The sequence below is a fragment of the Ambystoma mexicanum genome, chromosome 3p (assembly GCF_040938575.1).
Source record: "Ambystoma mexicanum isolate Mex_15411 chromosome 3p, UKY_AmexF1_1, whole genome shotgun sequence".
NCBI lineage: Eukaryota > Metazoa > Chordata > Amphibia > Caudata > Ambystomatidae > Ambystoma > Ambystoma mexicanum.
This window is the reverse complement of record NC_090925.1, coordinates 927,020,944-927,046,871: the sequence shown is the minus strand read 5'-3', so window position 1 is coordinate 927,046,871 and position 25,928 is coordinate 927,020,944. Positions and strand designations below refer to the sequence as shown.

Sequence of the window (25,928 nt, the reverse complement as noted above, 5' to 3'; positions counted from 1 at the left end):
TCAGAGGGGCTCACAGAATGGTGGGGCCTAGTTTCTTGCCCCCCTGTGGTGCACAGGAGAGTAGTCTTCTTACTCCACCCTGCTTCCCGGGTTGGTGGAGGATCCCCACCACTGTCCTGATTGGGTGGAGGACTTCAAAATGCTCTTTTTGTGCCTCATTTCATTTGCATTTTCTACAAATTGAACCAACTGGTCCCTTGGAAAGTAGTATTTCTGTAGATCTAATTCGCTGACTTTCCCCTCACAGGAGACTTCCTGTCAGCCTATCAGACTTGATGATTTGATATCACTTTCTGGGGGGCGCTGACCTGTCAGATCCATCCTACTAAACCTATTGAATTCTGCTGGCCTTATGGTTTCTGGCTCGTGTGAACGGGTAGACATGAAGTCGGCAGTGTTCAAAGTATTAAATGGGTTTGAGTCCCTTAGTGCAGAGGTCATCAAACTATGATCAGGGGTTACCCTGTCACTCTCTACCTGTTCGGGGTCTCTCCAGTTTGTATTAAATCTAGGATCCTCTCTCTCCAACCTAGCTAGTTTTTCTTTTTCAGCCCCTATCTCTTGATAATAGGCAAAGATCTGAGCCTTTTGCTCGGCTATCAGGGCTTTACTGGCCTCTATGACCCGCTCTTGAGCTACCACCTGCTGGCAGAGCCTCTCTTTCTCCTCACAGACGGCCTCATTGTCTCTCTGCACTTCCTGTATGGTTTGGGAACAATGAGACAATTTCTGTTGCAAGAGGTGAACCTCCTTTTTCTGCACATTTAGAGCCTCTAAGGCCTGCTCTAGCTCGAGTTCCATTTGTCTCCTATGTCCCATTATTTTATCACATTCTTCTTTTATACCAGTCAGTCCTTGAAGGTCTGACTCCCTTCTCTCCAGATTGATTTTTAAACTGCACATTTCCTGGCATAGGGCCTCTTTCTCCCGATACAGGGCACCCCTTTGCTCAGCCAGGTCATCTCTTTGTTGTGTTATGGCACCTAATTTCTGGCTCTCTTCATCAAATTCTGATTGAGAGTGGAGATCTCTCATAATTAATTTATTATTTTCCTCTTCCAAATTTTTGATCTGATTTTGTAATATGGTTATTTATTCCTAGCAGATTCCGTTATATTTAAGTTCTTGTTTTTATTTCAGTTGACCCTCTTCTAAAGAGTCAACCTTTTCTTGACACTCCATTCTTAAGGTATTTAATTGGACCTCTTGGTCTACATTATTTTGCTGTTGGAGAGCCAAGTCCTCTTTTAATTTTTTTACATAATCTTCAGATTCTGCCTCATAATATTTGCTCTTTTGTAATTTTTGTTCCGCTAATTTCAGTTCAGTCTGGATTTGAGCTAAAAGTTCGGATTGATTTTGCCCCAGAATTGTATTTTCCTCAAGCATTTCTTGCATTACTCCCATATGCAGATACATATAAACCGCAATTCTAACAATTTTAATCTGTTCTTCTTTAATTGTTGGAGTCATGTATAACTCGCTCAAAGCTTGGTGTAATAGGCCACCGTCCTGCCATGTATCCATGTCTATGGCGGTGACCTGTTGCATTATTTCTAGCCAGACTTTTTCATCTTGTTCTAGCCATTCCCCCCTGACAAATAGTTTGTGTAGAAGGTGCTCCCTAGCTATGTTGATCTCTACTGTGGCCATTTTGAACAAGTGTTCTTTCTTTATTAATTTATTTTTAGAAGGGTGATCTGTATTCTATTAATTTCTGTCTATTTTTAGGGTTGATTTAGATTTAATTTTATACACAGGCCTGGCACTTAGGATTTTTGTTGTGGGTGATGCTTCTACAGCGTAACACAGTGCTCCAGCCACCCAAATTATTCCTAACTTGGAGGTTAGTCTGCTGTGTTAGGCTGTCACGGGTGAATAAACAAGCTCAATCCCGACTCAAGCCCCCAATTTGTTAAGGATACCAATCAAGCGTCACACACTGGACCGGGACACTTGGTTTTAGCCTGGTATGTGGTGCTCAATAGGAATGCTTTTTCTTTAATTTCAATGAATTCAAATTGGGCTGATACCCGACCCGTCTCACACCCCCTTTTACAAATATCCTGGGTCGCAATGGAGCATGAATCAGGCCGGTTGGTGAAATACAATATTAATTTATTTTTAGAATTCACAAAATAACACAAATTTTAATATTGGGCAGCAATCACCAATGGGGTGATAATGACAATGGAAATGGAAGCAATGCACTTGGTTAACCTTCTAGTAGAACATATCCAAAGCACAATTGAATAGGAACACTTTTTTAATTAGGATAGATGGCACCCAAGTTAAGGTTTCCCCCTGCAATGTTCCCTCAACCCACAAATAAGAGGCAGCGAACAGAATCAAAATCCAACCTTCCCTCACCAAATAAGAGGGAAAACGGATTTTAAACCCTTTGCAAAAGCCTAAAATGACACTCAGATTTTGACAAATAATTAATTATATGTGTGTTTAAATAATGCTATGCATGTGTTTTATCACAGTATCAGGGATGTTATATCACTAGCAACCATAAGGCAAAGTATCATAGAAGCATAAAGTTCACAAAGCAAGTTAAAAGTGAAAACCCAGTGCAGCCGAATTCACATGTGGAAAAGTTGCATTTACACTTTTTCAAGCTTTAAATGTAAAAACGGTTTTTCCAGAAACAGGTGGAAAACACTGAATTGGAATGCAGGTTTTTGGACTGGGGGATAGATATATGTCACAGGGACGATAAGGAGGTGATAATAGGTCTCTAGCTAGTGAATTAAGAGAGATTTGGAAGGTAGAGTAAGGTTCGTTTTAAGGAGAATCAGGCAGTGAAAAAGAGAAAATCGGTTTTAAAAGTGAAAGGCAAACTTTAATTAAACTAGATTTAATGGCTAAGAAAAGAGGAACGCCACCCATGAATATCAAAGTTACGCTGCAGTTGTAACCCTTCACGCAGTGTACCCTTTTTGTTTAGGTAAGATGTATTTATTTAATCAAAATATTGTTAAAGACTTATGATCTAAGCAGAACAAAAGGAAAATAGGAAAGTGGCGCTGACGCTGGGAAATTCAATGACAGGGTGCACAGAGAATTCTAACAGTTTTAACAAGTTACCAGGGTAGGGATAGGATTGCTTAGAGAGTGGAACAAAGACAAACGGGTCAAGATGGGGTAGACTATGTGTGATGGGATGTGGGATACTCACAGTCCATGCTTGGGTTTGGGAATTTTGGAACAGTCAACGGGGTTCTGGTCACTGCACCGCTCGGGTCACCAGGTAGCGGTCTCTCCTGGCAAAAGACAGCTGGGCAAAGGTCTGGTCACCGGATGGCAAGTGCAGCTGGGAAATTTGGGTCACTGGATGGCACAGGTAGAGGACAAGCGGTCTGGTCTCAGGATGCTAAGGTACCATAGCCTTTCCCCCTTTTAATGGGATTTTAGTGGGATTTTCTTAATGTAGGCCTTTGCTGGAGTAGAGTCAGCTATGCTTTGGGCTGGCAGTGAAATCTGGTCAGCTTTGCTTTGGCCTTGTAGTGGAATCTGGAATCTGGCGGGATGAATGTGGAAGAGCAGGAATGCAGGCGCTGGAAATTCAGGGAAGAGTGTGTGTGGAGCTCTGTCAACCACTCTTATTTATAGAGCGTGGTGACATCACAGAATTATTGGTGGGTAGAACTGAGCTAGGCCTACCTCTAAGAAGTAGATAGGACAATCAGTCTCAGTTTATGAGGTTGCATTTTATGAGGTAAAAAGCCATCCCACAGACCTTTTTGCCAAACATCTGTCATAACCTATTTACACATTATACATTTGTGGAACTTTAACCAATCACATGGGCAGATTACAATTTGTAGGTAGAGCATAGCAGTCCAATCCTCACGGTTGTGGGACCTTGTTTCGCCCTTCTACCAGTTTTTTGCGTTTTTTAGTGAGAGTTATATTACTTAAAATTCTATAACTTTATACATGGGTGTGGATTATCATTAGGCATGTGAGTATTAAAATTCGCAATGGCATCATGGATACTTTCCTTATAATACCCAATTCTCTGCGATTTCTATTCCCCATGTGTCAGTGAAGTCTATGACGTCTTAAATGAAAGCCCATAAAATCACATTTAAACTGTTAACTTTTCACATTTTTGCAAAGTCATGTGGCAAAGATAAATGTCTTACAAGTTTTATTTATAAAATAGTCTTTGGAAACAAATGTTCAGTATTGTTACCCATATACGGGCATAGCTTCCAAGCTACCCCCTCAATCCAGGGTTGTCACAGAGATTTTCTTTGAAGCTTCCTGTAGAAGTCACAAGTAGGTGTGATTTTTCACTTCGCACATCTGTGTCCTAGAAGTTCCATTGTAAGATGGCTCAGCCCAGACCCAAGTCTGATTAGTATGTGAGGTTTCTTTGTCTTGGTCAGTCAAAGTTTTCCAACCTAGCAATTATCACTTTCGCGTCCTAGAAGTTTATGGTGGTTCCCTTTTGGGGGAAGCCTTAGCTCTGCCAACAGGAATAACCTGTTTTGGGAGCTTGCAAAATCCAGCCCATGCAGTTTAAGTTTTATTTTTATTTGATTTTGTCCTGAATCAAGACAAGCCTGCTGAATAAACAGGCCATATATGTTTCCCCAGCAACAACCCCTTTACATTGCTAGGCACGGACAAGCTTTCATTCAACATTGTACTTTTTAAAACAAGCAATTTTTTTTCTCTGGTTTGTAAAAGCTAATTTTGACACGTGGTCAATGCTGTTGGGATTTATCATCCATCTACTTCGCAATATTGTTCTGGGCTGTAGTCAGCTTGTTTTATACAACAGTCTGTACAAGGCAAAAGTCTTCATGAAATTCACATGTGCACAGAAAGCTATGATTTGCAGCTGAGTACGGCTTTTGTTGATTTTCTCAGATTTGGCTGGCATAGAGCCTGTCATTTAGGAATAATGCTCTTTTCTGAAGGAGCAAAATGTGAATATGGCTGGGCATTACAGCGTCTTTTTGATAAAAAGTAGTTTGATGAAACAAAGATGAAAATAGCGTCAGAGCAGCCTCCTTTTCAATATGAACTATTCCCTTTTTCAAATGGGAAGTTTGGGCTTTGCAGCAAAGCAGCCCTGCTTTTTCACTTCCTTTCTTTTGTAAATGTAAGAACACACTGGCAAGCTTTTTCAGTGGGCTCCAATGTTCCATCCTGCCCAATATGTGCTTGGCACTGGGGTGCAGCCATCTTTTTGTCATTGCAAAACGCAGTTTTGGTGTGAGGCAATTGTGCTCACAGGAGCCAGCGCAGCCATTTTGCTGGTTCTGCTGAAGTGCAGCTTGGTGATGTGGGGAAGAACTGCTGAGTGGGTAAATATATCCCACAAGGCCGGCCAGAGAGTGACAGGAAAGGAGGGAGTGGTGTGCCGATGAGGAGAATCTCAGTCATACTGGCATTAAGGCAGAGGCCATTGGCTGCACACCAGTCCTAGCTAGCAGACAGTGATGAGAGATGGAGAAGAGGTGGCCGAAGGTAGCCTGAAAATGAGCTGTGTGTCATCTGCATAGCACTGAAAGTTGGGGCAGAGAGCGGCAATGCGGTGGGCAAGAAGTGCCAGGTATTGGTTGAACAGCCTGGGAGAGTGGTTAAACCCCTGGGGGACACCACAGGTAGAAAAAAAGATAGCAGAGAGGAAGGACCCAAGTTGGACCTGGGAGGGTCGGTCAGAGAGGAAAGAAGTCAGCCACGCCAGGGCCTGACTGGTGATACCTAGGTTATCACAGAGACATTTAGCAGGATGGCATGGTTGACCGCATCAAAGGCAGAGGAGAGCACACTGATGTATGGGGGAGCCCAGGGCCTCTACACAAGCCAATGGCTCCATTACTAGGGCGAAAAAGAGGGGGGACAAAGGACACCCCTGCCGGGTCCCCTTTCGCAAGTTCACAGGGTTTGAAAGGACCCCGTTCACCTTGATCCGATTGGAGGGGATAACAAAATTAACCAATACCAATTTGCTAAACCGTGGGCCAAACCCAAACCCCCTGAGAACCCTGGACAAGTATCCCCAATCCACCCGATCAAATGCTTTTTCTGCGTCGATTGAGAGAAGAGCCGGCGATTGTTTATGTTGCCGAGCCCAGGCCACGATATCCACCGTCCGACTAATATTATCAAATGTCTGGCGGCCGGGGACAAAACCCTGGTTTATCTGTCTGGTCTATCGCTACTACTGCCGGAAGTACCACCGCCAAATGTCTAGCTAATAATTTTGAGACTATTGTAACAGGTTTTATGCCACGGCACACTACGGTCAGAGACTTCTACCACGGACACTGAAGGTGCCGCACAATAAACACGCCCTTTTATTTTATTTGAACCCTGGATTCTTGGTTTGAAGAGGCACCCTACCCGTCTCACACCCATCTTAACAAACAGCCTGTGTCGCAGTAGTCTATGAACCAGGCCGTTGTGTAACAAAGAAATATTTAATTATTTTTAAAATTCACAGAAAAATCAGAGCAGAATACATTTTGGGGCAGCAATCACTAGTGTGGTGACGATATAATGCACAATGTTATAATACAATGGATTCAACATTCTGACATCTTCTGCATCAACTTTACAAAGAAATTAAAACAAAATCACTCTTTTTCACCTGCTAATAAATTCTGTGTGGATAGAAAGCAGTGGGAAGGAGTCAACAAGAAGAGGGAAAATCAGTTTTTAAATTCAACCCGCCACTCCAGAATGGGAGGTCAATGAAGAAAATGAAAACCTTTGAATTGAGCAAAATAGCATATGTGAGTTGCACTTGCTACTGGTAGGTCAGTTTACACTTACGGTGGGATTGATAGGGCGGAAATTCAAGTGGCTGTACTAAAGAGGCAAGGAAGATTACAAGCTACTGGGCAGAGAACTAAAGCAACGTGAAGACAGGTGAAAGGAAAACAAGGCAACAAAAATCACATACAGCAAAATTGCAATTTCTTATTTCATTTGCGCTTTAAACTAGCAACCAGCTAAGGAAATGGGCATAGCAATCAAAATTGAAAATCGTTTTTTGGGATGGGAAACACAGGTACAGAACATACAGAACAGGTAGAATACTAAGGGGAAGGGGATACTCTTAGGGGATGATGATATGGGTTTTTATGGGGAAAAAGGCAAATTGTTTTTTAGACAAAAACACAAGACCTGGGCAAATTCGGTTTTTGATGCAAACAGGCTAGTTTTACCAAGACTATATTTGAATAGCTATATCATTAAAGAGAGACACTGCACACAAGGGGGTTAGTTTGCAATTTTAACCAGCTTGTGCCGCGTACATCCTTATAGGGGAATTTATTTATTTATTTCAAACAATACTAAGGATTTACACAAATACTTGAAAGAAATGGAGAAGTAAGATGCTAACAAATATGAACTAACCCGGATTCTTCTAGAGAAAGGGTAAACAGAAAATACTAACAGTTTGAAAAATTACATGGGTTTTTATAGGATTTGAACAAATGCAAGGGAAACGAGCAGGATATGCAGTTTGAGGGTGCGGGTTGATGTTGATACTTACAAGATACACTTGATTTGGGTAATTTGGACAGCCAGCCAGGACTTGGGACAGCTGGGCCTATGATCTGGTCACTGGGCAGCGAGGTCAAGAGAGCTGGTCACAGGGATGGCTGGGCTCCTGGAGGGGAAGAGCTGAGCAACAGTCTGGTCACAGTGGACAGCGGGATTAATCAGCTGGGCAAAAAGGTCTGGTCACTGGATTCTCCTAAAGGGGTCAGTGACCTTTCCTCCTTTCTCCCTGAATTATTGGGATGAATGTGGTTCTGGATAGGTAGTTCTGGGTCAGCTACCTCTGGACTTGGTTCTGGAGTCTTGGAATCTTGCAGGGTGAATTTTGAATGTTGTATCTCTCTGTGTCTCCCTGTCTCGTGCTTATATAGGCTAGTTGACAACAGAGGATTTTTACAATATGGGCGGAAGTACTCTGAACTTACCCCTTGCATGGGATAGGTCAGGTTACTGATGCCCCCACCTCCCTCCGAGCTGATTAGTTTGGGGGAAATGGCCTTAGTTTATGAGGGTGTAATTTTATGACTCCCATTGTCTCACAAGCCTATTTTTCACCAAAATTAGTTATGAAACAAAACTTCATATTTACAATAGTCACCATCATAAAAACCAGATAGGTAGATCCCATATTTTACAAGTAATATGCCGGTACGAATGCCAATTCTGTGCATTGTTGCATCGCCCTTCGGCACAATTTCGCAGTTTTCAGGAGACACATAACATCTACAATTCTGCAAGTGGCTACATATATGCATACTAGTGTTCTGCCCAGATTTTATGTCTGCGCCATTTATGCTTCACTCAGAAATGCCTTTTTACTGCCATTCCAGTCCACCACATGCCAGGAAGATACACACAGACTCATTTTACTTGTTCAAAAATCCCATAAAAGCCTGGCATAATATTGAATTGTTGCTTATTTAGGGTGCTGAAACAAATGTCATAATGTACAGTATCTCTTTCAAATCAATGAGGTGAATTTTTCCCAGAGGTGGGCGGTCCTCAACCCCCCACAGCCAAATGTCCCTGCCAGGCTTGGCTTGATCAAGGGTTTCCATGACTACCCTTTGAAGTCCTCCTTTAGATACCGGGAGTGAATGGAGAGAAAAATCACACCTACGAGGCAAAACCCGGGGCTTCACCCCTACTCTTTGTCCTTGGGGCAGTTCTGCCAGGCAGTATGGGGGAGCCTGTAATTATCACAATATCAGGTCCCAGAAAACAGAGCACATGTCATTTGCAGTATCAGTTCATGGGTAGGTGCGACATTGGCCTCTCTGCCAAACCAGCCTAACTGGGATGTTTTTTCTTTTGGGTGAAAAAACAATATACATATTTTTGCAGCCCCTCTCCCCATATGTAAAATTGTGTTTCTGTGCGAGCTACGGTCTTATTTCACATTTCATTTTACAAATGTAATTTTTCTGCTTTGCGAAAGCAGGCTTACACGTGTTCTTTTTCTCTCCTGTTACTGTCACAAAATACAGTTTCTTTTGCATTACCTTTCTGAAAGGCTCTTCCCAGATCTGGTCAGTTTCTGGAAACAGAGATGTGCTGAAAATAGTTTCTTGGTAACTGAAACGATGTAAAAGAGAGCATCTTTCCTTTGAAGTTCTTTGTGTGTGTTCATTTATTTCAAAAAGTCAATCCAAGCCGTGTGGACTTCTTAAAGCATTCGAAATGATTCTTTTGATTTTCATGGACTTTACCTGATGAAAACAATGTTGTTCAGTGAGGGATGGCCTCATTTGATGGTATGCACATGCAATACACGGCAGGGCTGTGTTTAAATAGACAAAACTGTGTGATGTTGGAAATGAAAGGAGGCACCAGTGCGATGCAGTCTGGAATGCAAGACATTTTCTTGGGCAGCCTTGAGTTTTTGAATTGACAGAACAGCAGTGCAGAGCCATTTTGTATTTAAGCTTTTTTTTCTGGATTCACATGAAGGGCAACACAATGCAGCCATTCTTGGGGGGGGGGCTGTGTTCAAATCTCACCCTCCATGTGCTTAGCTGACAATAGCACAGCTGTTTTTGGGTGACTGCTGAAATGCAGGTTTTGTTGTAGGGGGGTCTGCCTTAGGCCTTAGATGTAGCCCACAATATGCAGGCATCAAAATTTAAGACTGCTATAGGCCTGTATGACGAACAAAGCGTGGGATCCTTCCCAGGTTTGGTGAGCAATGTTACAGTCAATTCCCCCATCGACAGCGTGATAGACACTTCCGCCATACAGGGAGGTAGGACTTTGGAGAATGTTTTATAAAACAGGGCCGTGAACCAATCCAGTCCAGGGGCTTTGTTCCTAGGAAGGGCTTGATTGCCTGTGTGACCTCTTCTGTTATGGGCGATTCTAATGTCTGCTTGTGCACTTTGTCTATTTGGGGAATGGGGAATCCACTAGAAACGCGTCCTGCTGCGGGCCATTGAGAGGATCTGCTGCATACAGCTTGTGCAAAACTGCGTTACTAGATCAATTTTAGCAAATTCCTCCTCCTGTAGTCGGCCTTGAGAGTCCCTCAACCCTCCATTTGCAGTGCTTTTTCCCTGGGCCTGAAGTTTATATGCTAGTATTTCGGGATGCCTTATTCGAGGTGCTGTAATAAAAATGTTTTGTCTTGAGCAGTTTATGGGAGATGTCATCTGACCATAAGGCTTTTAATTCTGCCCTCGCTACCTGCAGCTGCCTTCATGTCGTTCTCGCTCCATCTAATATATATTGAGCCTCCCCTCCCTTACTAACCCCTCTACCTTAACCCGTTGGGCTGTGAGGACCCTTTTCCGAGCCGAGGCCAAGCTGATCAATTCCCCCCTCAATATTGGTTTTAGCGCCTCCCACACTACGGTCTGTGATACATCCCCCGTAAGGTTCTCCTGGAAATATTGGGTTATCCTCTCTCCGATGGTGGTGCATATGGCCTGATCCGCTAACAGGGAGCCATTCAACTTCCAACCCGTACATTTCCTACCTACCAACCCATACCCGTCTAGTTGGTTATGGGGAATGGTCAGATACCAACGCTACCTGTATGGTGGCAGAGGATATTCCCGGGAGAAGGGTTCTGGAAACCAACAAATAAATCGATCCTAGAATATCTTCGGTCTACAAACGAGAAGTGTGTATAGTCTCGTTGTTGAGGATGTAAGTGTCTTCATATATCCACTAGCCCCATGTCTTTCATTGCTGTTTTGAGAGGGACAGCTTTAGCTTCCTCAGTGGGGAGCGTCGACCTGTCCTGTCAACCATCCCCTCCAGGACCACATTGAAGTCCCCCTACCACCAGTTGTTTCCTTTGAAATTGCGCAATCCATGGGAATATGTGAGCGTAGAAATGCTCTTGGTGTTGGTTAGGACCATAAATTGAAATCAAGGTGGCATCGCAACCCGCTAACCGTAATGTCAGCCCAATGTATCTGCCAATAGAGTCCCTTAGGACCTTATCCCGTTCAAAGTGGAGAGAACCAGCTATAAGAATGGCGACCCCCCCCTTTTTTCTGGGTGGAATATGGAGTATTGGTGGGGGAAACCCCGGGATCTCAGCCACAGCCAGTCCCGCTGTAGGAGGTTGGTCTCCTGAATTAGGGCTATATCTGCTTTCAGATCTGCTTAGTCAACACGCTCTGCCTTTTACACGGCGAGAACATTTAGTGACACAATCTTCATATTAGCCATTCACACCCCTCCAAACCCCCCAACTATAGCCCGTGGCAGATGCACAAAGAACCTTTCATTGCCCCTGCCTCCATAATGCCACGCATTTCCATGGTTATCTCCTCCACCCTTATGTGCAGCAGACCCCCTTATGTCACCCTGTCCGTTCACTGTATAACCTTCTGCTGAGCTGCACCAAAACAAAACTTTATAAAACAAAACGTTTCTCAGAACCTCAACCACCCCGTTTAGGGTAAACATCAGGCGTAATGGCTGAGATAGGGCGTGCTCTCCTAATGCCCTTATAATCACACTTTATGATCAGCTATATACAGCCTGTACACCTCTTCATCCACCTTTTTCTCCTTGCTCCAAAGCGCCACATTGTATTCCCAGTGGGCTAGAAACTCTTGTCTGCCCGACGGCAGCCTCAAGTTGGGGCCTCCTGGTCTAAGCTTCTCTCCCGTCTTTCCATAGAAGGCCTGAAGCATTCCCTCTGTCTGTTTTTCCTCGATTGGGGTTGCGACCATGTGGACAACGAGGGACCCTGGGAGTCGTCATCATATTGTTTCTTCGGGAATGGTTTTCCGCACCCTCTTGCTTTTCCTCTGTGGTTTGCCTATACGCCTCTAATGCCGCCACTCTCTGTTCTAGCTGTTCCTAAGTGTTCACTTGATCACAAAAAGAGGTCTCCAACTCGCCCAATTCAGTTTCATTCTACAGCACGTTACTAGACAAGTCTTGGAACAAGCTTTTCAGTTCCTGCATTGTTGATGCCATTTCCTTCTGTATGGACTGAAAAAGGCGCAAGATGTCTCCCCTGACGGGGGCGGTTCCAGTGTCAATTTAGTCTGCTGGAGCATATCCTTGATGGACGTAATTGGTTTGTCCTTGGCCTTTCCCGACTTCATCTTGTGCATGGGTGGGTGAAGGTGGAGGGGTTGCGCAGGGGGCCCTGGTAGACTTTGCGAGTGCAGAAAAACCTCCTCTCTTGGCCAGTTCAGAGTTGTTTAGATCCTTGGTAGCACCTAGATGTCAATCGCCCTCTTGTTTCTCTTTCTGTGGCTTCCACTGCAGTCCTGCCCTGCGGGGATCCACTCTTCCCACTTGCTAACTAACTGGTTTAAGATTCCATCCGACAGGCCCCCGTTGGACCAACACGTAGGGTACGCTAGTCAATGTCGAAGTTCACCTTGATCCTGGGCCCTCTCCACTGCTGCAGGGCTATGCCACACCCGACTGTGTCTTTGCCGGTGAGACCCTAGTATCCGGAGAACTACCTCACTGTGGACTTCTAGTGAATCTACCCACTAGCTCTTCACAGGTTGCTTAATGAGCCGCATGGACTGTCATCTGGACTGATTGCCATTACCGTTTCTTCACCTCCATTGGCCCGGGGCCTCCCGACTCCCCCTGCTTTATTTGAGACTTCCAGCCTCACTCTCGCCTCTCCTGTTGATGGTATGACCGCTCTGGCGTTCCCACAATCACTGCGGTTCCATGAGCGGGGAGGCACACCCCCTGCCGCCTCTCTTGTTGCTCCGGCGGGCGGGACAAGCAGCCGCCAGACCGCTGCACCATCCCCCCTCCAGGGCTCCCCACGGGACCTGCGGGTGCTGCAGCCTGCTGAGGGTTGGAGGTGTTGGAGGTGGCGTGTGACCCCCGGGGCCCCCCGTGCACACACGCAATCAGGCAGAGACAGACACGGGGCGGGTGTTGCTAGTACAGGGTCCCGGCTGCAACTGGCGACCGGGACCTCCTGTATTGAACAAGGCATGTGCGAGCCATAACAAGGCTCACGCATGCTCACATGGTTTGCGTGCTACGCAACAGGAGGGAGGGGGAGGCCTCTCACACCTCTGCTGCTTCCCGGGGGGAGGCCGGGGGCCTGAGAGTCGGCCGCCACTTCCCTGGAGAGAGTAGATACGCTGCAGGCACCAACCCACTCCTCGGGCCCTCTTCGTACTTTCCAACAGCATCGGTTTCAGAGCTGCTTCAGACTTGCAGCCAGAGCTGACAGGGGCAACTACGACGGCCCCTATATCGTTCTTCTCGGCTCGGGCACCATTTTGCTGCCTTACTCGAGTCTGCCGCCACACAAAGCTGTTCCACTACCAGCACCTTCAGGACTTCACCAGTCCATTCCCCCCATGTTCATCCTCCTAGCGTTCAGTTTCTCGCTCCCGAACGCTGCTGTGTAAAGGCTCTTTTCACTGTTTTCACTGATTTCGCTATTCTGGGCTGCGGAGCTAATGGGCTCACACCTCCATCAGCCTCCAGCCAGGCCACGCCGTCAAATAACTTTTTGATAACATTAACACATGGTGGCCGCCATGTTGGAAGTAAACATGGCTGACAACTTCACCACACAGTAGAAAATAAGCGAAAGAGTGCAAAAAGGGGTGCGTTTGGCCTACAGATGGGTGGACATGGGAGGAAAATCCTATTGATTTAACTTAGAGATGGGTTTAAATGGGCGGGAACCATAGGCCAAAGAACACATATCCATCCTCAAATGCCAACCTGCATTGAAAAGCATTACAACAAACTTGCATCCAAAGCCCCTATTTCTTTTTTAAGGAAATGGATTTTTATTGAGAGTTAAGAATAATTAAGTAGACATTACAGCAAGTTGCATGAAAAGTGATGTACATAATAGTTATGATGATAATTGATGATGCTGTAGTTAACTACATACAATATCATACATAATAACCGTCATAATAATATTAAGTAAAACCACAGCATGGTTCTGGACAAACACGGGAGGAAAGACACGACACGTTAAGGGAAGCGTAGGGTGAGGGAAGAGTAACAAAGGCAATAAAAGGAGCATTGTATGTTAAATAATCATTAAAGGGATTCCATTTGTTATGAACCTTAGGTAAAGTTTTTGTTGATATGGCATCATTTTTTTCATTTCTGTGAAAAGAGCAAACAGAGTTCCACCATAAATTATAAGTTAATTTTCGAGCATTTTTCCAATTAGATACAATGAGATGGAAGGCATTATATACCACAAAATTAAATAAATCAGACAAAACAAAGTAATATGTGACCTATAGGGATTTGCTACGGCTCCAATCATGACATTACATAATGTGAGAGGCTCCTGAAACAAAATCTTTTTTGTAAGCATTTCCCTATACGGGTCCAAAATGTAAAAACAAAATTACAGTTAAAGACTGAATGAATGAAATCTGCAGGAGAAGATTGGCAGGACCTATTTCAAGCTCTCATGTTAAATCTCTTATTTTTAATGACAATAGTTTCGGCTTTATAGGTAGCGCTTTCAGAGCCACCTAGTAGCCAAAACTAAAAAGGGGGGTTTGGAAGGGGAACCCCTCAAAAAACAACTAAAGTAAAATGTGTTCTATTTTTCCCTGTTGTTTTGGGTTTGTCAAAAATGCATTAATTCTTTTTCCGGAAAAAAAATCACATGTAACCGTCCAGATGTCAGGTAGCCATTAATGTCCGGAGGTTCCTAACAGTTGACTGTGCAAGATTTGGTGCAGATTGGTGAAACAGTGTGGAATCTGGCTGGCCTCCCTTGGTCCTGGGCCCCTACCCACCAGTGAGGCATAAAACATAGGGGTCAGCTTTGACTCTACTCTCTCCTTCTCTTCTCACATCTCAGACATTTCCAAACAGTCCCATTACCAGCTGCACCTCCTCAAAGGTATTCTGCCTTTTCTCACCTTGCCCCAGAGGCTCACTGTCTCCATAGACCTAGTTCTCTCCAGACTTGACTACTGCAACAGTCTCTTTCTCAATCTGCCTACTTCTACACTCCGTCCTCTTCAACTTATCCAGAACAGAACCGTAAGACTTATCCTTGGTCTCAAGACGACCATGGACCGCATCTTTCCAACACTGAAATCTCTCCACTGTCTCCCTGTGGCTGCAAGGATCAAGTTCAAGACCCTCTGCGGAGTCCACAAGGCTTTCTGGGGCTGTGGCCCGCACTATCTACAACGCTCTCTTCCCAAATAGTCTCCTTCTAGAGCCCTTTGCCTGGCCTCCTCCAACTCTCTTTGGGTGAGCGGGTTCTCCAAACAGAGATTTGGGGGTAGATCCTGATCAACTGCAGATGCCTCCCTCTGGAACAGCCTCCCTACCTCTCTGCGTCTTGAGCCGGACCTCATCAAGTTCCAGAAAATCCTCAAGACATTCCCCTTCTCCTCCTGTTTCTCTCTCCCTCTCCCCTGCTAACCCCCCTCTTTCTGCCCGTTTCCCTTGCCCTCCTTCTCAACCCCCCTGCACAGTTAGCTGACTGGTCGCCTGATGCACCTCCAGAACCTCACAGGTCCCAAGCTTCCCTGCCAGTCCTGCACTGTGCCTGGCGCTACTGCAATATTCCCTTGATAGGGCAACCACCCTGCACTTAACCCTAGCCCCTTCTGGTTTGGGTGCACTTGTCTCCTCCCTCTCCCTTCCTGTTCTGCGCACTTACTCAACCTTGAATTGTTCTAGGCCCAGCAAGTCTGTCTATGTAATCCTCCCCCTGGTCTGCCCCCTGCAGTACTGTAGTTCCTATTGTCATGATCTGTATGTTCCCTTCCCTCCCCCACTCCTGTATTTTCTCCCCTGACCGTTTGCCAAGCACTTCACAAGTAGATATGCCTCTGTGCCTAGTATGCCTGTTATTGTTTGTTAGATCATTCAGAATCTTCAAGACCTAAGAATGACTGTATTCCCTTGTTACCTTCCAGCCTTGAAACACTTTGCTTGTGTATAAGCACTATACAAATAAACAAGTACAATTGTATAGGGAACATACGTGAAGCCACAAACCCACAAATGTTCACTTTTATGCTGAAATCCAGGGGAAGGGCTGGGGTGTCCAGATGTCATGTATCCAGTAAAGTCCTGAGGGTCCTAGCAGGTGACTGTGCAAAATGTTGTGCAGATTAGTGAAACAGTGTGGAATTGTATAGGGAACATAAGAGAAACCACAAACCCACAATTTTCACTTTTATATACATAGATGAACAAATGGTGACCCACCTTCTGTGAGCAGTCGAAATCTCAGAGTTTTTTATTTTAAATGTAGGCGGGCCTGCTCTGGTTGGTCTGTGTTTTTCTTGAATAATTTGTCACTGCTATACTTGGTACGACTCATAAGTACTGCTATGATAAAGAGGGAGGGAATTGGAGGTAATGTGCATCTAGATGGAATTGTGAATGTTGGCATGTCCACACTTGGATGGAATTGGGAATATTAGCATGTCCACACTTAGATAGAACTGGGAATATTAGCCTGCGTCGCATCTAGATAGAACCGTGAATATTAGCATGTCCACACTTAGATAGAACTGGGAATATTAACCTGCGTCGCATCTATCTAGAACTGTGAATATTAGCATGGCCACACTTAGATAAAATTGGGAATATTAGCATGTCCACACTTAGAATTGTGAACATTAGCCTGTGTCGCATCCAGATGGAATCGTGAATGTTGGCATGCCCACACTTAGAATTGTAAATAAATATTAGCATGCCCACACTTAGATAGAATTGTGAACACTAGTCTGCGTCGCGTCTGGATAGAATTGTGAATATTAGCATGTCCACACTTAGATAGAATTGTGAACATTAGCCTGTGTCACATCTAGATAGGATTTGACTGAAAGATAGCATGCCCGCGCCTAGATGAAACTTGAATGTTAGCATGTGCCACACTTAGAACTGTGAACACGAGCCTGCACCGCATCTAGATAAGGCTGTGAATGTTGGCATGCCCACACCTGGATGGAGTTCTGGACATTGGCCTGTGCCGCGTCCGGATGGGTTTGTGAGGGCCAGCAAGTGCCACACTTGGACAAAACTGTGAATGTTAGCATGCTAAAGGTCAAGTAACCCACTAACCAATACAACCTCAAACTCTGCATACTTATCTCACTCAAAAACTCACACAACCATCTCTCACACCACAAGCCGCACGCACTTCACAACACTGCAACAACACATAAACCGGAGCAACAGCACATGCAGACTGTCACCGATCCAATACCCCCACCAAAGCTCAGCACCCGGTGTATACCGAGTTGAAGCTGCCAACAGAACACCACTCCTCTCACTATCCTACTCCCTCTTCACCTTACTAACCCATCCCACCTTATCGTTTACAGATCCGACTGAACGCCTGGGGACCAATTCCGTTGGTGACGGTGCGCGGTACAAATACCTTTAACATTTAACATGTGTTATTAGTTATTGAAATGATACGTTGTGGTGTCTGGGAGTGTTATACTCCCAATAGAGAGGTGTGGGGCATGTACGGGGTATTCAAATGATAGGATTAATCATTCCTGATGGGGAGGTTTGAACCCCACAAGGAAGTACTGTGACAAGGAAGAGAAAGGCTAGGAGTAGTGAAGATTACCGGAATGTAACCTGCTCAACTATGTGAGTCAAAGGACACCAGAACCCCCTCGAGTATCTGCCTGGCGCAGCCTTTGACACAGTGCTAACCTGCCAAGGCACACAATAGTTGGCATCTGATCATAGTGAGTGTTGCACATTAAGTGCTCCCATATCATCTTCTTCTCTATCCTGGGGTATGACCACCCATCACCATACAGCAGTCCGTGTCGGACTTTTTAGACGAATGGAACGCTATTTAATGGCCTCACCTCTATGTGACCACATTTATCCGCGGCCATGCTTATCGTGGAGCTCGTGGTATTCTTGCCCTCTTTTCTCTTACAAAGCTGATACGCCAATTTAATTTCTGTGTAAAGCCTTACAATGCGCTCCTCAGTTAAAGATGGCCGATCTGTTTACTTACACAGAGGAGGCGCCATCGTCTATATCTTGTTTCTATGTCTTCTTCGTGACCCCTTGCTTAAACTTTGATAATTCGCTCTCTTCAACAATATTAAGGGCTGAAGAGGTACGTTATGATGAACGAATTTCCATCAGCAGTTTAATCGGTGAGAATAGATTAAAAAAAAGCAAAAACGATATGAAAATTATAGACTGTATGAGTTGTTAAACAATATGCTTCCAAAAGTTCAATTACTATACGTGCCAAATAGGGTTATAAAACAAATTCATAAAAGTTTGCAAAAGTTAATATGTTTTATATTTTCTATGTAGGTGAAAGAAAATTATACTTACTGTACTAATATGGCTGCCAAATTTCATTCAGTAAATGAAATTCACGTGGACTATTGCGAAGAAACAGTACATGCGCACTGCGTGAATGACAAATGCTGATATCCCATTCCCTTGTTCAATGAAGCTGCTCGGCAGTACTACAGGCAGTGCAGACCCAGCAGAGTGAGTGACGGCCCTCGTTTGTGACGTCTTAGCCCAGTGTTCTTAGCGCGACAGAGTTCTTCCTTTTCGCAGCCTGAGTGATTTAGAGAAGTTGGGGAGGTAAGCGGCTTGGATACAAGCAGTTCTGTCAGCCAGCCACGTGTGTGATTTTGCCCGGTGAGAGGCAGCAGTAGAACAGATCGGTGATGCTAATATTCAAGACTTCTGCGAAAGGCGCGATTGTAATAACTGAGTGAAATAGGGAGGCTCTAGAGCTCAGCTCTCGGAGCCTAGGTGGGGGCAAGGATCTCAATGGTTTGTGTCCATAACAACGGCAGCGAATAGGACCTACTCTGGGATGTCATGAGGATTGAACAGCTAACATAAGTCTGCAAACGGGGACCTAACTGCAAAGCCAATGCCTGCTTAATTAGGATTTCGGGGTTATTATTAGTGTTCTTGTCTATGATCTGTTGTTTGCTGTGCTGTTTGAGATTTGTGAACCACCTATCTCCTTTGCCATGATCGTCTACGCTGCCCTTTCCGAGTCCTCCAGCTTGATGAATAACAATTATCCTGTGTTATAGGCAGTGCTTTAAGTGGGGTAAGAAATTGAAGGGGGGGGGGGGCTCCTTTGGGGTGTGTGGCTTGTTTGGTAGGTGTGGCCTAAAACTTGAAGGCGTGGCCTAAAGAAGAGCATGTAAAAATGAACTGGGGGGGGTGGTCTCGTCTACATAACTAAGCTCATACTGCAACAATGCTGGTACAACCAAAACTAAGCGCATACTGCAACAATGCTGGTACAACCAAAACGTGTGGTCCTGGGCAAATCATTTAATTGCACTGTCTTATCTGCAGCGCACTAAGTCCTGATGTAGTGATAGAGTGTGATATAATGCCTACAGTATACAGCAGTGTAGCCCCACAGCACACGCTTGTTTGATGCCACTGTCCTTGTTCAGTGAAATAAGAAAACAAATGGTATATTTCAGACCTATGTCCATGTATGCTGCCTGAGCGAGGCTTTTCTTAACAGCACACTTTGGTGGCTTTCTTTTAGGAGCTCACAAGTGTCTGAAAAGTCTCAACAAAATTAAATTATTAGCCCAAGTGTTGCACAATTTGGTTATGTGCTTCAGTTGGGACCTGCGAGAAATATTTGACTTAATATTTATACCCATTACTTGAGACAGTGCACAGATTATCTGACAATATAAAATCACTTAATATAAAGTAGGACCCCCTCCCCCCACCAACCCGCTGAATAAAACGTTCTCCAGGGGTTCACCAACACGATTTATTATGGTGTGCTCCCTTGCTAGCAGAAGATTGGGGAGGCAACCAGGACAGCACTTGAAAGAAAACAGTGGTCATTTTATTATAGCGCTAAGAGCCAACCCTTTGAATTAGGACTAGAGCTCTTAAAAATGAGCTCTTAAAAATAAGCCCGGTAATAAAGATTTGGCCTTCCATCACCTCTTTCCTTTTGCAAATGACTATTGCTATTAATGCGTTATTTGCCAAAGGTAGATATGTTGGCTGGGAGGTTACAGCCTCTCTCCCTGAAGTGAAGGCTTTCAGTCGCAAATGTCTCAGCCATGGGGTTAATGGGTCAAACACCCTTTTGTCTCCGCTCCTGTTGTGCCTGTGACAGGGCACAACAGGGAGTGGAGACAAAGGGGTGTTAATGGTACGTCCATTCTTCCTCGTCCCAGTATATGAATCGTGAGGCCTCTGCCTCCACACAGGACCTTCTTCTATTAATTTTCTTCTGCATAACTCCTCCCCTTAACCCACGGCATCCAGTTGAATTTTTCCTGTCTCCGGCAGGTTGACTGTTCCCGGTGCGGGTCTCTGGGGAGCTACAGTTGCTGGTCCCCTTGCGGGGCTGTGTGGCGGGGCCTCGGTTCCCTACAGGTGCAGCATGCTCCCGGTTCCTTTGCTGGGCTTGGGCTCCGGTTAAGCATGGACTGGAGCCTCTCCCAGTTTTTGCTGGTGATCGTGACTGGCATGTGATATCCCTGCCTGGGGTCCTTCAGGCCCGGGCTAAGGTAAGGGGCTGCTGTGAGGCTCTGCCCTGGTGTTGTGTGGGGGTCAGGACCCGGGACCCCGTGTATGCCCCAGGGCTGTCCGTTCCACGGATCCGTGCTGTTGTCTCCGAGATCGATGTGCATGGGACAGGTCCGGCAGTCTGATGGTATTTGTGCCTTCCGTGAGTGGGGTTTTTATTAGTGTTTCTTCGGAGGAACCTGGAGTTGACAACTGCAGTAACGCCCAGTTGCCATGGAGTTTGATTGTTGGCTCTCATTGGTGGTTTTTCTCCCGGTCCTGGAGTAAAACAGTGTTTTCTGGCATTCTATGTTTGTGCTTCTGCTTTCACCATGGAAAAGCGCATTGCTAAGCTCGGGCACCTTGCCCTTTCGTTTGTTAGTTTATTTATAAAGCGCGCCAAACCCGTAGGTATCTGGGCTCATTTACACGGTTACAGAAATTTAAATTACAGTAAAAGCTATGTATACCAGACACTCTGAATTACACAAATACAATACAGATATATACAAGAGTGGTGAGGTCATGAGGAGTTAAGCATCATATGAGAAGAGCGAGCTTTTGGTTTTGTTTCTGAAGCTGTGGAAGGATGCCTCGGATCTCAGGGTGGCAGGCAGGGAGTTCCAAAGTTTAGCTGCCAGTACTGGGAAGCTACTACCCTTCCCCCCCCCCCCCCCCCCCCCCCCCTGTCTGCTTTCATAAGCTTGTATCTGGGAACCCTGAGGCAAATGGAATGTATGGTTCTAGTCGGTCGAACTGATATGTTTTTGTCAAATTTGTTTGTCTGGTAGATATTTCGGGCCTGAGTTGGCGAGGCATTTGTGGTTGATAGCTAATGCTTTGAAGTTGATTCTATCCTTCGCAGATAGCCAATGTGGATGCGTCTGATGTCTGAGAGTAGTTGCATTCTGGGAAAGTTTAAGGCTGTTCTTGGTGCGTTGTTTTGCAGAATTTGCAATGTATTGACGTTGTGTTTGCTTGAGCCTGGGTATGAGGCTATTTTAGACAGAATTGACACCCTGGCCAAGGCAATACAGCTAGTTGTAGAGAGGAATGGTTTGCACGCGTTAATTAACTAACAGGTGTATGCTTTCGAGGAGGCTGTGGCGTTTACTTCTCTTTTCAAATTTAGGGCTGAGTCTAGGTAGAAACCCAACGTTTTTACCTCATTGGATACTTTAATATTGTTCCCATCAATATTGAACGATGAGAATTGCTTACTTAGTTTGTCTTGCTGTGGAGCCAATGAGCAAGATCTCCGTCTTATCATCCTTAAGACCGAGCCCATGAATGGCCAGCCAAAGCTTGCATAATCAAATAGATTTTTTTCAGCAGAATTGAGTCCGTATCGTGGTTGCCGGTGATAGGGGTGAGAATCTGGGTGTCGTCGGCATAATTGGTGTAGAGACACCCAGAATGTCAAGGTCATCAAACAGAGGCTTTGTGAAGATATTGTAGGTGTCAAAAACCGTAAGGGTTAATAGGGGATTGCCCCCCCTCTCCCGAACCACAGAAGCCGAATGAATCGATCCTCCCACCGCGGTTGGCACAGGCGTCTGAATATAATATCACAGCGAACCACGTGGCAGCCAATGGGGGGAAGAAGGAATTGGGGAAAGGGGGTGGATAGACAAAGGAAAGAAGGGGTCATAACATACAATTCACAATTGTTCCACATAACCTACTAATACTGTGAATTCTGAATACCTACTCCTAATCCTACACCTATTTCAGAACTATGCATAGTATACCTAAACCTCCTCCTGAAACCTGATTTTGCTTATTACACCAAACATGAAGGATGGCCACAAATAACAATGACATGACCCATCAGTAATAGCAAGCGGAATGACACAAACAAGAAAGCTGCTTCCATGATGAATAAATGTGAACACATGGCCCATTGGGCTAGCAAAGCAGTAGACAAAACGTGAAACTAACCCTGCCCTTAGTTAAGCAGGCACATGAACTTCACACAGACTGTGACACGACTCTGCCCTCTATATGCAGGCAACTTGAACATTACAGAGAGTGTGACAAAACTCTGCCCACACTGAATGAACGTAAATGAAGGGTGCTCTTTTACTTCAAGGAGTTTTAGTTCCTAATAAAGGACTGCGGAGCACATGGCAGAATGCATGTTCACAAATGTCCAGGGAAATCAATAGCATTGCTCGTGGACATAACAGACCAGCTTCAATGCAGCCAGCTGCTAAATAAATCACGGTTACTCCCGTGTCATTTAACCATAAGAAGAAAAACACTTATCTGTGTGTCCAGGCGGCTCACAAGCGCACCCGGACCTCTTGAAATGCTGCAGTTAGCCGCCGTGAACTGGAAGCTCTCACCGCCGCGGCATGAAACGGAATGCAATGTTTTTGTTAGTCATAACTGAGAGTTCGAACGGCATCGCGGCTTCTCCCTATTCAATGAGTACATGTGAGATCAGCATACCGTATTTTCTCCTGCTGCTCCGATACGTGGCTGCCCGTGCTGCATAATCGACAATCCGCACCAGTGCACGGGCGGCCAATGGTTTAATAGCTGTCTCAATTACCCCCAGCTGCTGTCTCAATTATCCCGAGCTGGTGAGTGGCGCGAGGAGGGAAGAACTACTCCAGCCTACTGGGAAATGTAGTTTCTTCAGTTTTTACAGCTAATTCCTATGGTACAGTCGCTGAGGCTTGCCCCAATTTCATTTCCTGACAGTAGGAGAAACACACGACCCCTGTGGTACTCCGCAGGAGATAGGTGCAGGTTCAGCTGATGCAGTGCGAGTGAAGACCCTTGTGGTACGATTATTCAGGAATGATTGTATCCAGTCCGTGGCCTTGGTAGAGAAATGGGCAGGTGATTTTCTCTTCCCCTGAGGTTCACAGGAGGAAGAAGAAAGTCGAGGCAATTTCCTTGTCCAGGAAGGACATAAGTTGCTTCTTTGGCGTCATGGCTACAAGCGCCAGCATTTATTATCATCACCCCCCTTCCTGCTCCTCTTCTGGGCTGACATGCAGCGGCAGGTTGAACTCTTTTCCGGATTGGCGTTTGATGGTGTGCGTGGCTCGGCCTTGGCAATGGGGGCTGGTGGTGGCCCGGAAGCATGTGAATCTGCGGGATTGGAAAACAGAGGGGTCACAGAAGGCGGCTGCCCTTAAACTTCCTTTTGACGGTTCCAATCTCTTAAATTACCATGTGTCTCTCTGCCCCTGCCAGATGAAGTTCTTCTTTTTGCAGTGGGTTCTTGGCATTTTTCAGCTCTGAGTGATCCCGTTCGGGTTGCGCTCGGCCCCCAGGGTGTTCCATGGTGGCGCATCTTCACTTGAGGGGATTTCAGATTTTCCCTAACTAGACGGTCCTGGCTCATCTCCAGCTGGTTTGCCAGGTATTGCGGGACTGGGGGTTTCTGGTGAACTGGCAGAAGGTCTCATAGGTCGGGGCTCAGATTTGCACCGGGATGGGGAGGGTTTTTCTGTCCTGGTAGAGGGTCCACGCCTACTGTCTGTTCGGGACAGGGTTCTCAGGTGGTGTGTCACGGCTCGCCTGTTGCTCATGCTTTTGGAGCACATGGCGTCTTATCTTCTTGGTTCCTTGGGCTTGTCTTCATCTGCGCCCCCTGGTGTCTGCGCCCCCTGGTGTCCTATCTACTTGCCCACTGGCTCCCAGCTTCTCATGCTTACAAGGCTTTAATCCCGGTGTCTCCTGCTCTGAGGGCTGCTTTGCTGTGGTGGTTGCGGGTTCCGAATCTCTGGGCAGTGGTGTTCCTGGTCCATCCCCCCCTTTGACCACTCTTACTACAGATGCCATCGTAAGGGGTTGGGGGGAGCCACTTGGGCATCCTGTCGGCCCAGGGCTTGTGGGCTCCGGAGGAGGTCCTTTGCTCGTCCAATTGGAGGGAGAGGGAGAATCTCACCCTGGCTTTTCAACCAGTACCTTGCAACTCTCGCTCACTGCATTGCCATTTTCTGCTCAAATTTCCAGTGCTACGCTGATGACCCTCAACTCATTTTCTGGCTGCCCTCGGCCACCTCCTCGCCCTCTCTCATCTCTGACTGCCTAACTGCCATTCAAGATTGGTGTGCTGCCAATGATCTTTGTCTGAATGCCAGCAAGACGGAGATCCTCCTCATCGGCACACCATCTCCATCCTTTTCCCTCACTCTCTGGCCGGCCTCCCTTGACACTCCTCCTACCCCCTACCTGCGAGGCTAATATCCTTGGGGTCACCTTTGACTCCACACTTTCCTTCTCGGCCCATATCTCTGAGGGCTCTAAAGTCAAACTTCCTACTGCACCTCCTCAAAGGTATTCTTCCTTTCCTTCCCTCAGAAGCTCACTGTCTCCCAAGCTCTGGTTCTCTCTAGGTTGAACTATTGTAGCAGCCTCTTTCTAAATCTACCTGCATCTACTCTCTGCCCTCTACAACTTATCCAGAACAGGACTGCAAGACTTGAGGCCAAGGACATCATATCTCTCCAGTTCTGAAATCTCTCCATTGGCTCCCACTGGATGCAAGGATTAAATTCAAAACCCTCTGCATTGTCCACAAGGCTTTCTGGGGCCTGGGTCCAAAATACCTTCAGCTATCACTCTTCAAATGCCTCCCCTCTCGAGCTCTTCGCCCCTGTAACTCCCTCCGGGTCAATTGTTTTTCAAAGAAACAAGCTGGGGGTAGATCTCTATCTTCGGCTGGGGCCTCCCTCTGGAACAGCCTCCCTGCGACTCTAAAACATGAGGAGAACCATCTCCGGTTCTGGAAGCACCTCCAATACCTTCCTCTTTGCTTCTGCCTTCGGTCCCCTTCTCTCCTGCTGATCTGCTCTCTTTTGGCACTGTGCACCTGGCCACCCTCTGTCCCCTGGGTGCAGGTACCTGCTCACCCTGCAACCTTCCTACACTGCCTCCTGGCCACCCCTTGCACTGGGGACTGTATCTGTACCCATACAGCTCCCCACCCCCCTTTTCTTCTTTTTCTGCACTTATTCAGACTTACCAAGTCTGCTGCCTTAAACCCAGCACTTGCCACTTGCTGGCTGCACTACCACAGTTTATTGCCTCCATTTTTATTTATCTGTGCTCCGCACTTTCCACTCTTCCCCCTTCCATGCATTTTTTTCCATTTTCCATGCACTTGCACGTTCTCAATGTCACTGGGCCTAGTAAGATTGCTTTTATGTTGTGCTGTGTTCTACCCTGTTCCCCTCCCTTGCCTAGTCCCGCTCTGAAACACTTGTGTGCGAGCACAATACAAATAAAATATCATATCATTCTCCGGGCCCTGTGTACCTCTTTGTGTTTCTGGAAGGCCGGGCAGTGTTGGTCTGGACGGACATTACCACTGCATTGGCATATGTCAACCGCCGGGGGTGGGGGAGGTCTGGCCGCTCCTTGGATGCTCTGTCCGCTCAGATAGGTTCCTGGGGGGGAGTTGC

At 46.0% G+C, this 25,928-nt stretch overlaps 1 protein-coding gene and 1 long non-coding RNA gene across 4 annotated transcripts in view; one reads left to right on the top strand and one right to left on the bottom strand.

Moving 5' to 3' along the window:
* The window catches only part of LOC138581127 (uncharacterized), a 196,786-nt gene extending 178,799 nt beyond the window's left edge, over positions 1–17,987 (bottom strand). The window contains exon 1 of the long non-coding RNA XR_011304448.1: positions 17,826–17,987. This is a non-coding gene — a long non-coding RNA (uncharacterized lncRNA). The remainder of the gene's footprint in view (positions 1–17,825) is intronic.
* Positions 17,988–18,377: 390 nt separating this feature from the next.
* Positions 18,378–25,928, top strand: part of EIF6 (eukaryotic translation initiation factor 6) — a 191,471-nt gene continuing 183,920 nt past the window's right edge. Inside the window, exon 1 of one of the 3 annotated variants that reach the window (XM_069652215.1) lies at positions 18,378–18,573. The gene's annotated coding sequence lies outside the window, so the exon portion shown is untranslated. Of the gene's footprint in view, positions 18,631–25,928 lie in introns of all 3 variants that reach the window. The other 2 variants (XM_069652217.1, XM_069652216.1) reach the window with 2 other exon arrangements.